A 13,321-nucleotide genomic window follows, 5' to 3' on the forward strand; every position below is an offset into this window, starting at 1 on the left:
CAGTTATTTATTAGATTAACTTAATAACTGTTATCAAAGCGGCGGGATGCGTATTATATGATTATTTTTTGAACGAGTGTCACCGAAGGTCTCCGTTTCAGCTTGGGCAGTGACATATCAGAATACCTCCTGAAATCTCTTAGAGCCCGACTATGTTGACGGTGCACCGACATGAACAGAACAAAGTGTCATTATAAAAGCCATATTTTCATAGAAATTTTACATTAATGATGACATTTTGTTATTGCAAATGCCATGCAGCATTGACGTATATCTCAGGACTGGTCTTACGGGCAATAAGAATGGGGCATAAATGGGGCCAGTACAGCGGTGTGACACCGCTACAACGCGATTGGTTGATGAGTTCGCATCACGCGCGCGATTGGTCGCAACTAGTTGCGTTAGACTGCACGATTGGCTCGAATTCGTGAGTGACACCGCTGAACTAGTGCCATTTTTAGTGGCCGTAAGGCCCGTCCTGAGATATACGTCAATGCCATGCAGAGAGCTTGGTCCGTCTCTAGATTCAATAGATTGACGGTCGCAAACTTGCAAAGACATGCACTCGGTTGACTTCCGTTCCTACGGTTAAATAAAAGCTGGAAGTATATCAACGTCAAAGTAAACAAAAGCGTTCGATTCACTTGGAAACACTTTTGTAGAAATTACGGTAAAAATGCTTCTTCAACTCCTATAGGATTCGAAAATAGCTCTCATATTAAAATCAAACCCTTTCAGTCAGTAATTAATTTTATTAAGTCCTAATACTCGAGGGATATGAAACGAGTCACTTTGTTTAAAAAGGGGCCATTTAAGTGGTTACATTATTATTATTGAAATTAAGATAGTGAATTTAATTTAATTAAGTGAAACATTTCGTCTTTACTATTTAAAAGAAGATTCCTAAAGTAATTGAATGATCCTAGGGGAAAAATAATAAAAATCATTAATCCTTATTTATGGTTTCGTAAAGATAGTTTAGTTGTACTGGAATAAGTGTTAATATTTGCATGTCTCTACTGACAAAGCATGTGGAACTTAATATACATCATATACCACCATCATGTATAATGTTCATCTGTATACCTTTGTATCTGACCGTGTTTTAAGCAAATAAATTTCTGATTTCTGATTAGTTTTCTGACGGTTATATACGCCTAAATATACTTTAAAAAACGTATAAGCCAGCTATTGTTGCTATATAATATCCCATGTCAAAACCATCAAAATATGTTCCATGCCTCAAAATACGTTTGCAGAATATATATTTTTATTAAGTATGGACTCGTATTGCTCTATACTACATTGAACTTTTATAATTTACGAAGTCCTCCCCAAGTGAACGCTGGGGCGTTAAGAGATATTTCCAGGAAATTGCGAACGCCTTTAGTTCGACCGAAAATTGTCAGGATTCAATAAAGGGAAATTTGCGGCAATATTTATATCTCCTCAGTCCCCGCATATTTCATTTTTCCTCCTCGCCAGTCCGTCCACGGAGCTATAAAACCACCAGAGATTTCAGGATAATAATCCATCGAAACCTTAATAAAAAGCGAGTAAAGGATCACCTTCTAGTTGAAAATAGACTGTAAAAACCCGTAACCGCAATTACAGCGACTGATTACACAGTATTGTCTTCGCTCCGATGCCCCTCCGATACAGGTGGATAATTGATTGGACAAACAAAGACTTTGGGAATTTATAAAACCGTTACGCAATGCATTTTTTAGGGTCGAGGGGGGGCAGTCAGCGCTTTTCAGAAATTACGGCGGGCGGTGGGGCGAACGGTGTGGCGGGATATGACGTTCGATTTAAAGGGTAGGTGCGTAGGGGGTGGCCCCCGGGCGGGCTGCAGGGCGGCTGTTGACGGGTGCTCGGCGCTTGCGCGCTGCGGACGCCGCCCGATTTCCGCACGAGCGTTGACAGTTTGCCCGGACATACTTCCTCGATACCGCGCGTCCGCGGCGTCGCAGCTTCAGGCCGAGTTCTGCCCACCTGGCCTTCGGCCCAGACTCGCTCGCTTGCCCGCCGATGGCGGAGTGACAACTCAAACGTGAGTACCGCATATTTTCTGTGTTTGCGGTTTCGGTGCGGCGCTGTTACTGTCACGGAAACCGGCGCGTTATCGCCGTTTTACAGTTTGCAGGATTTGAGCGGATACGTGCATTTCCTTTGTCCGCTGATTTTTTATTCATGGCTATTTGATACAATAAGGTTTGATTTTTTGATAAATTTTATTACTTAAGCAAGGTTTTAATACAAAATTGCACAAACAGTTCTAACTTTACGCCCGCATTAAACCGGTTAGAATCATAAGCTCATCGTGTGCCCTGTAATTAATACAGAATATTAAGTAATATATAATAATAACTACTACTAAAAACTATTCAATCCAAGGTAGTAAACAAAACGTCATTATAACCTGTGTTTCATATATATATACGACACCGGAAAATATAGTAAGTACGCGCTAGTATATATGTTGTGAACCGGAAATATTGTAGTCATTACTAACGCGTAATCTAATAGGTAATCCTATTAAATTAAGTAATTTTTAAACACCCGTAGTCTAAATCCGTCATTGCTCTTTTAAAAGTTTACGTAATAAATTGATGGTTTATTATGTACACAATTGTTCCCATAAATTTGTTTAGAAAATTATACCTGTACAAATTATTTCATTCGTCTGATCACTTGATTGTCAGTTTTTTTTTAGTAAAAATGTTGAACACAACAATATACAAGCTTTTTCTAACAAACAAGGCGTCTAAAGTATTAACCAATGTGAGGTTTGGTATTATATAAAATGTCTCAAGGAGTATTAATAAAAGTTATGTAAAAACAGCACAGAGGCGATATATTTTAAGCCGGTACTCTGATACGAGTATTTAATCTTATATTATAAGCCTATTAAGGAAGTGAATTCATTGTTCAATGTAATATTCAAAGTAATAACATAGTTAATATGTAAAGTCAGGTGCCATTGTCGGGTACCTATTTATCAAGTCAGATGCAAGAGTTTGACATTGAACGCTTGTATATACGCATGCGCTAATATTTGTCCAGATGTGGAAGTGCGACTAGCACTGCCATTGGTAAAGTCTACAGAACGTTGGTTACAGATAAACCAGTATAAGTAACCCGTAACAACTGTGCGTTATCAAAGATCACAGGAACACTGGTTGGTTCGAGTCGGATGCTCAACAGGCAATCGGAATAACTGCCATGAAGTGCCTTCGTGAAAAAATTGTCAACGAACGGGTCGTTTGGATTTCGAACGCCCTTTATATTGCTGTAATTTTTCAGTATTCCGAAAATATAACGGACGTTTTCAGTTTGCTTTTTTCATTTATTAAATTTGCACGTATAAACAGGCTACAAGTCGTATATTGATGAAATTCTCGTGATACCTATATACTTTAATCAAAACAAACGATAAAAGTACTTGTTGTAATGTAATTGTTAGAGCTTACATGTACTTACTGTGGGTGTAGTATTAGCAAGTTGAAATTTTGTATACTGAGGGCCTACCGCGAACCACGTTCGACGTGTTACCTCCCTGTCACACTTACGTTACGTACGAATTTACAAGTGCGACAGAGAGGCAACACGTCGAACGTGGTTCGCGGTAGGCGCTCTAGAATTCACAATAAAATAGTATGCAGTAAAAACTTGGCGTATACAAGCAACTCTCATCCACGCTAAAAAGAACCTTAGGGCGCGGCAGTAAGGTATCTAAGTATAAAGTTTCCACGAACGTTGGGCTTTCGTTTAGGCTCAGAAAACGCACTCTGACTAATAGTTGTATCTTCTCATCAATGGTTACTACAGTTTAGGTTATATTGCAGCGTTGTGCCATTATTTGGCGCCACTCATTGCCATACCTAAAATACTTTGGTCGTATTTCCTGTTATGCCTTATGCAGCGCGTAGCTTCGGAAATGCTAAAATCAACCTTACTTTACGATAAATAAAATTCATTGCTTGATAAATAAACCACCAGTTGCTTCTTATATCATTAGGGGCAATAATATCGTTATCTTGTCAGTACCTAATGGTAAACAGTCCTGATTTAAGTACGCGGTTTTCTCGTGTTTTGCATTCGACCATCAAACGCAATCAATATTTATGTAAGGTAATATAAAATCAATATCTATTGTCGAAATGTGGAAAAGGTGGCTTATTGCAAACAGTAGGAAAATAAATAAGTTGTTCGTATTCTATGACCATCTTTATTGCGCTTCTGGGCTTATTCTAATCGCATACGGAGGCGAACTCTTATCTAACCAGTATAAAAGCTCTCCCCGATACCAAATAGTTATGAAGAGTCTTGGTTTTACGGTTACACTGGTTTGACTATGCGTTCGAATCGCCAGAGCTCGATAAGAAATGAGAGTACTTACACCCCCCTGCGAATGGTATGGATGAAAGGAGAAATCGGAGTATGTATCTAAATAGCTTTCGGTACGAATGCAATGAAATAAGATGAACATTGATAGCGATTTATGATATGTGAACAATATGCGTAGCTACAGATGATGTAAGAAAAACAATAACATTATATATTTAGGTAGTCTTTCTCACTTTGATTTAAGGTTTAATTTTGACTGATCTGTCTATACTTTGTTATTACCTAGTATCAAAATATATTAAATATAATAATTTTGCAGTTTATCAAAATAACGTTTCAGAAAGTTAGGAGTAAGGGGAGCAATTTGGAGAGATTGCGATTACTTATAATTTAATTTAAATACGAATGTAAGTGAATTCCAGAACAGAGAACTTAAATTTGGAAAAATATGGTTTTTATACGATAGCTTCAATGACAAGTCCGTCATTTAGGTATTAAGGTACCTACAGCGTTTTTGACCTAAAGCATCTCATATGTACACACATACACACACAGTCAGTTGCAGAGAGAACCCCCCCTGCATAGAAGTTTGTTTGCAGGGGGTGTCAGTACAGTAATGTACAGTCACATCCACACTTGCGGCGCATTCGCGAGATGTGGACACACTTGTAGAGTACCTAGGTATGTATTCGACAGAGCTTAATAGTTTGAACTAACTAATAGCTTTAACGGAATATATTTCGGTTATGTTGTTATATATTAAAATCATTTATTTACAAACAAGATGTTGTTTAGTTACCTATTGTTATATTATTGGCGCAACTACGCATGTACCTAGATAACTTACGGATTTACTTAGCGCATGCGGGATGCGCGGTTTCTATTGTATTAAGACTGCACACATAATTTTTTAAAGGGCTCAGTGTCAATCCAAGAAACTATTATTCTAACGCCCACTGATAAACCTTGCACTTGTGTGCGTCTCTGATGATTAGATAGCTGCAAGAATTTTGTAAGCCCTTTTGTTTTATATAGGCTGTATAAAACGATTTGCTGTTACATAATACATTAAAACGAATCATCATCATCAACTTCCTGGCGTTGTCCCGGTTTTTTGCCATGGCTCATGGCAGCCTGGGGTCTGCTTGGGGGCCACTTATCCCAATAATTGGCGTAGGCACTAATATTTACGAATGCAACAACCATCTGACCTCCCAACCCAGAGGGGACTAGGCCTTATTGGGATTAGTCCGGTTTTCCACGATGACTGGTAAATCTCAAAAGATATATAGCACAAGTTCCAATAAACTCATTGGTATGAGCCAGGGTTTGAACACGCGACCTCCGGATTGAAAGTCGCAATAATGAATCAACGTAAACTAGCCTAAGCACTCTCAAAACATCAACATAAAAAGGAGAACTCTCAAACGGGGAGTTGACACTTGACGTTTACGTTAGCGACTGCGTAAACTGGTAAACACGATCACAGTCCATCTCCCTCGCACTGATGTATTGGTGCCTTAGAGAGTGAATGCGATCGAGTTTGCACAGTCGCTAACGTAAATGTCAAATCCCAACTCATAGTGGCCGTGGCAGGCTGTTCGAAATATGTCGCGCCTCATAACTACAAATAGGTACCTACCTACGCGAGGAAACCCGAAAATTTTTAACAGTTCTGTTATCTTGTTTGGACTCCCACGTTTCCTGTCTGGAATCGTCGTTTTACATACAAACATTCGTCTTCAATTTAATCTTTACCCTGTTTCCGGAAAATTCTGTCTTCGGGTTCGCTTCCGTTGTGCAAGGGGATTCATGGAAAGGGGACAATAAGGAAACTTTCGGGTATGAAGTTACGGTAGGTACTAGGTAAAATGATGAACGAAAAATGCGTCCGAAAAACCGTTTTATTTATCCAAGTTATGACTAAAGCCTGTCAACATTATGATTATGATTCTGTAATAGTGTACAAGGAAAAAAATGTATTTTAGAATCATCTGTCAAGATGCTGTGGCCAATGATCACAGAATCATACAATTTTTTTAACACTCGTGTTCCATTTTAGTGCAGTGTTAATCGACTAAATAAGTTGAATGCAGGGAATACTTAACTCTAAGAGAGTCGCAAATTTTAAGTAACGGGGTACCTATTCCTCTGGCTAATAAAACATTTCGTTTGATAAAAAAATAAAATGTAATATTATTAAATTGTACAACGGGTCTTAATTGTGTATTAATCGTGTGTTTAATGTATAATGTGAAAAAATCGTGAAAGTTTAAATCGGTGTAAAATGTAATATTTTTTTATCAATCGAAAAGTCTAAGTTTCAAAAAAAATGGTAGATAACATTAAGGCTAAACAACTTTCAACGCGTGTAATAAAATAAAATATAAAAAGTTCAAAACTTCAAAGAACAATCTTGTTCAGTAGGTATTTCAAAAGCACTTATGTTACCTAGGATTTAATTTAACAGCCAGATTATATGCGAACTATAATTTAGCTGATAGATTGCAATTGCGATGCTAGCAACTAACTGCCGTATTCGAATTTCAAGATATTCACAAGAGACGACACGTACTAGATCCATTCTATTATAGTTTAGATTTGAACTAGTTCTCTTTTGCAGCTCAATTCGGGCAACCAATGTCACTTTTACGTTAGATAATGTTAGATATCTATTACATGTGAATTGGATCTCCAATTCATATCTTGTGGAAATCGTTCAAGAGTATCTCCAGAATCGCAGAAATGTCAAATTTGACAGGTTAGATCTTAAACATATCGTTATCGTATCTTGGTGACGTCTAAAAGATATCTAGTAGATGTCTATTTCAAAATCCGAATCGAGCCTTAAGCTCCATTTTACGATCGACCCGTTCGTTTAAGTAAGCATGAAACTATTTTTTACAGTCAACCACCCCATTAACCCAGTAATGGTTGCGATTTCGGTCACGTCAATGAGTTCCAATTAATCTCATTACGTTCACTACCGCTAGGCTCGGGCGGGACTCACGCAAATCTTTACAGTCTAAGGCTATAGTTCGTTTGCTTTAGCATTAGAACGAAGGTAAGCGATCTTGACATGTCTTTTAATTGAAAAACGCTTTTTAAAAATCAGTAACTATTACTTATGAAAGCAGAAGAATATAAATGATCGTATTAAATTCATAATTGTTACATATTTGCCATTATTTATTTTAAAAACGTGTTTTTCAATAAAAAGACACGTCAAGATTGTTTAAGTACCTTATTTCTAATGCTAAAAAAACGAACTATAATACAAACCAGATCTGGTTCATGCATACGTATTTGCGTATGCATGGCTCTTAATCCTTGTGACGACACGCGCGTGTAGACGCCGCCGATTGTAATATGTATTTTACTAGCGACTGTCCGGCTTCGCACGGGTTAACAAATTAATCAAATTATACATAAACCTTCCTCTTGAATCATTCTGTCTATTTAAAAAAAACCGCATCAAAATCCGTTGCGTATAATAGTTTTAAAGGTATAAGCATACATACAGACAGACAGACAGCGGGAAGCGACTTTGTTAGTATGTAGTGATTTACGATACAAGGGCTAGAAATAGGAAATTCGAATTACCTATTCGGACGTGTATCGTATAACGTTTTACAGTACATATGGCCCTTTAAATTTTCGACGTAGTTACGTAATGTGCTTATTATAGAACCTGGTGTCGTAATGTAGCCCCAGATGCACTGTAAATGGAATTATATATCAGCTGTCTTGTTGCTATGTTCCATGCCCGTGATAACTGAAGCTACGAATACCTTCAAACCTTCAAGAAAAGAGCGCACTCTCATTTTAAAAGCCGGTAACGCTATGCAATCCCTCTGGTGTTGCAGGTGTCCATAGGCGACGGTAATTCTGCCGTATCACGCCAAACTCCGTTAACTCGAGTTACATGAGTTACGGGTAACCAGTCTAAATCGTCTTAAAAACCATTAAATATATATCTTCTAAAAGAAAATTGTGAAAAACTTCATTATTTACTGAGAAAAGCATACGACTAACTCATGTAACTTCATTTTTTTGCCGATGGCGTCAGACACAACTCAGTTAACTTGAGTTGCATGATATTTGTTCTTAAGTTACCGGAGTTAGGCACTTAGGCATGACTGGCCGAGCGCTTGGTTTATACGACAACAATATTATTTCGCTTAATATGTGGCACGTCTGATCACGCGTATGTCATGTAAGTTGACTTACATGACTTCGTGTGACCACTATAGTATGGAAGAGTTGGTCATGCCGAACCATTTAATTCGAATAAAATTAAAACTATTCAATTATGCGAAAAAAATATTAATGATCCTTTTCTGTGACCATATTTCCTACATGTAGATTAGAAAAAAATTAAAAATTACGATAAACCGTCATGGATAACAGCATTTGAATCTTTAAAACTTTAAACGTAATTATCTCGAAACTCAACTTTTAAAGTTACACGAGATGCGCGCCGAATAAGGCGATATCAAAAAACAAAAGAATTAGGTGTGGTTAGGCCTTTAATCCATAGAGCTAGCAACGCAGACAAGTCTGCACGATTGATTATTAAATGAAATTAAATATTTGGAACACAGTTTGTACTGGTATATTAATTGTAAATACTAATTCAGAAAGAGTGATAATAATTTACCTTGCTATAAAATGCTAAAAAAATATTTCAAAAAAATAGCATGAAACTGTTATTATGCCTAACATTTTTTTATACGAAACAGAAAAGCTATAAGTATCATAAACAAAAATGTATTGCACTTTTATGTCAAAGGTAGGTTCTATTTGGTCACCTTTTCACAAAAAAACAACACCCTACTTCTAATTCGTACGTTATCATAATTCACGTGGCCTTGCTATTATTGATAAGGGAACAGCGTTGACTAAATTCTGTTATTCTTTATATTTTACTGCATTTAATAATTATGTATACATATATGTATAAATATAAATACGGAAATACAATGCGAGGCCACTGAAAAAGGGCCGGCTCGGTCCATCCATGCAAGTGATTTTGAACTTTGTCTCCTATACATAAGTTCCATAATAGATGTGACTGAGTAAAGGAAAAAGGTATCATGTGATTATGGGCTTCATAGGCTAATACTGTACAGTCAAGGTCGTAAATATTAATGTTTCTAATTTATTTGATATAAGGTAGAATAATAATAGGATATGTAAATGGGTCTATTAGTCGTAAAATGTGTATAAAGGTACAACGAAGAGAAACACCATAGAAATCACAGCGCACCTATGAACTCGTTTTTATGTACTATTGATATTTGCTATGTACAGTCGAAGTCAAAAATATGTTGACATTTTTCGCCTTATTATAAAAAAATAAGGTGCAAAAGTGTAAACATATATCTTGGATGTCGACTGTTCAACTTCTGGTAGCAGAATCATAAATGATTTTGGATTGTTCATAACCTATTCATGTTTGGTATTAAAGTACCTACCGTTTTGGGAACGAATATGTGTTAAATATAAAGCGGCATAACTCATCCAAAAATCTCAAAAAGGTTCCAACAAACCTTACTTTGATCGGGGTAATGCCTCATCATCAGTCCTTATGGTCACGCTGCGTCTGTCTTTTCGATGTGGGCTGTCGTTCAATCTCGGGAAACGGCCTGTCACCAAGATTGCTTTCTGCTGCTGACTTGCTTACTTTTCTCGGCGTTTATGAAAATGAAATTTAAATGACAATATTTGAGTTACCACTATTTTACACTTTTGGGCAAAGATTCCCTTATTTTCTTAAGCAATATGCAACCAGTCTTCATACAGAACGTCAAATTCGTCTTGCCATCTGCGATTCCGTTCTATGGGACACTTGGCTGTCGATTTACCTAATTAGGGGTTCTAAGTTTTTGTGTGTAGATCCGCGGGTAATAATATCTTAATACCGTCGTATAATTTCGTGATAACTATGTACCTGTATGTAATGGTTATTGTTTTACTTAAATACTTCAAACTTATCCTGAGTTGAAATTTACGATCTCGCGGCGCTGCATACCACTGGATGGGAATTCCTGTATTAGGCCACAGCCTTACTAGGAAAGTATTGCGGTTGTTATTATAATAACAAGCGTGCAGAGTGGGTTTATTTCGGTGGAGCACGCAGCACAGACGGGCGCGGCAGACGCCTGCACGCCTGCACCACCGCGAGGGCGCCTCTAACCATCATTTTTTTTATTTTGCGTGCGTCTTTTTTTGGCAGCGCGAGTTAACCTTGGACTTTTTCATAGCGAAGCGTTGCACGTACGCGTTTCGGCTAGTCGTAGAGCGCCCCCCACTCGACGCGTCCGAATTTTCTGCATTCGTTCGGCGCGAAGACTTTTCGGCGGTCGTGCGGTCGCATTCGCGAGCTCGGCTCTTAGCGGCAACCACGGCGGCGCGGGCGCGGCGCGCGGCAATATGCGGAAGTGAATACACGGTGCCAACATAAAGTGTAAGCCACAGTGATACGAAACACCAGTGAACGAAACAAAACTCTGCAGTGATACGTACTATGAGTGCACAGCTCTATTGAGCTCTAATGGTTTTCTATTAACGATTCAAGGACTCTGGAATTGGAAATATGGATACAAGGAAAGTATTGTCCATTTCTATTGTTGTCAAGATCCACGCAACGAGGTTGTTGTAAGCATATGTTTGTTTGTTAGAAAAATATTTGGACCAGGAAGTGCGTAAGTGTAGTAGAAAGGCCCCAAAACAAGGAGTCATCCTATCCAAACAGATTTAATGAGTGCCTACTGCGATTTGGCATTGACAAATTGTATCGATACGGAGCATACGATAAATTTCAAGAGCGCGAGATTCTGGCAGAATGCACCTTAAAATGCCTCTTACAGGGGATATTTTTGCACACTGCTATGCCGGTGTCTCGGTTTTGCATACACGTGCTGTCATTTTAAGGCTATTGAACTTGATAATGAGACATTCGTATCTACACTTTTTTGTTAACCGATATTGCATCATTAATTCTCTTTTCAAGATCTCCCACGACCGGTTCACGGTCTGACATCATTCATGGAGACGTTTTTATCTATGATTTGAACATCAATCGAATCCCTTCCAATGAGGGTTTTTAATGAATTCCAAAAATCCAGTTTATGAATTGGGCGTGAATAGATGGCTATAGTGGGCCCGGAACTCGGCAAAACTGGTCGCGTAACGCATTAGCATTTGCATAGAAACTGTCGTGGCCCCGCGCGGGCCGTGGCGGCCGATTAGCACCTAGCGCGCGCCTCCGCTGCAGTCCGGCCGCTGAGGATGTCTCAGGGCGTTTTTATTTTAAGTTGTGTTTAACTTAAATTTATTAAGGGCATATACTGTCTTCTTCTACCTATTAAAAAACCGGCCAAGTGCGAGTCGGACTCGCGCACGGAGGGTTCCGTACCATTACGCAAAAAACGGCGATGTTATAGCGGCAATATATCATCTGTGAAAATTTCAAATGTAGCTATCACGGTTCATGAGCTCCCCAATACATTCCACGACTCTTCTCGTTCCTAACAGACTCTACACGTGTTGTTGTTTTGCAATATTGTTTTGCACATTGATCTCTATTCATTTGTTTTTAACTATTTCACCTTGAATTTAAATTTAATAGGCGTGCATTTGAAAAAACCTAACAAAAACTATACCAACTCTAACATAAACTGTACGTGTATTGGAACGCTTCGTTATATCTCACAACCATCATTGTATGGCACCGCGTAGGTATGAAGGTCGGGTCTACAATTTATAGTACAATCTTTCTGTTATACTCTGTGTTTCCGTACTCGTGACTACTGAGTCCTAGTGGCCAATCAGAGACGAGCGTAGCGCATACCGCGAACATACTTTTAAAATTCGAACTCAATTATTTTATCATAGATTCGATGGCGCGCAGATGTGAGGATGGGTTAAGTGTCATGTACGAACCAGTTTAGTGTCTTTGTGTGCAGTTTTTCTAAATATTTACTTATGGGATTTATCTTTAGAGCGTTAAAATCTCTTACTATTTGAATGTGTTAGTCTAATCAAAATCATATATATATACAATCAACGACTCATATTTTTTGCTGATGTCCAGTCATCTATTCGTCAATTTTTCTATTGTTCCACGTAATATAATATGAAGGAAGTTTGTTGCTATGATATGCGCTTCTTAGAACCCGGTCCAATATGCGGGCACGTGTTTTATCTTCGCGAGATAACCTTACATTTGGTAGGCCTACCGCACTCGACATTTGCTTGATAACAACGCGATTAGACAAGACATGGCAACATCTGCCGAGTTGCAGGAGAAGGCATGTTTTATAAATGATACGGGAGTTGACCGTTTTTTGTTTTCGTGGTTTTCAAATATCTACTTACGTGCTTTTTCGACTAGTCCGACAGTGTTAGCAGCACAGAGCCTCAGATAAATCCATAACAATATGAAATGCCCGACTAAGAAGATTTTTTGTTACCACAACGAATTGTAGAGAGATGGGAGATGTGAATAAATACCTACTTCATTTAAAACCCATAATAATATTATTTGAAAACTATGCTGCAGCCTTTTTCGCGCCGAGGCCTCCCTCGGTGAGAAAAAGCATATTTTCATCCCTCCTTATGTATATCGACGCCCCTCTATGGAGGCTCATCGCACTTTTGAGTTACTTTTTAAACCTGTTGATATACAATTTGCTTTTTGGTAACTGCGTACCAATCACTGTTAAAATTATCTGCACAACTCCATTTCTGCACCAATCTTCATCATCCCACGTTGGCGTCGTGGGCGACGTTTGTCGCCGTCCGCTAACTGATTTTGTAATTCCTGGTTTCCTCACGGCCTCTGGGACCTCGGTCCCGGCCCGAGGGCTGGGGAGGGCCAAGGACACGCCGAGGACCTTCGAGGCGCGACGCTTACGCAACCGAGGCCGTGGCGCGTCTGTGTGCTATGGACGTTAGTGTGCGTGGT

At 38.6% G+C, this 13,321-nt stretch overlaps 1 protein-coding gene across 1 annotated transcript in view; it reads left to right on the forward strand.

The window, feature by feature from the left end:
• Positions 1-1,634: 1,634 nt before the first annotated feature.
• The window catches only part of LOC134647790 (zinc finger protein chinmo), a 60,369-nt gene continuing 48,682 nt past the window's right edge, over positions 1,635-13,321 (forward strand). Inside the window, exon 1 of the mRNA XM_063502111.1 lies at positions 1,635-2,057. The gene's annotated coding sequence lies outside the window, so the exon portion shown is untranslated. The remainder of the gene's footprint in view (positions 2,058-13,321) is intronic.

Source organism: Cydia amplana, chromosome 5 (genome assembly GCF_948474715.1).
Source record: "Cydia amplana chromosome 5, ilCydAmpl1.1, whole genome shotgun sequence".
Classification (NCBI taxonomy): domain Eukaryota; kingdom Metazoa; phylum Arthropoda; class Insecta; order Lepidoptera; family Tortricidae; genus Cydia; species Cydia amplana.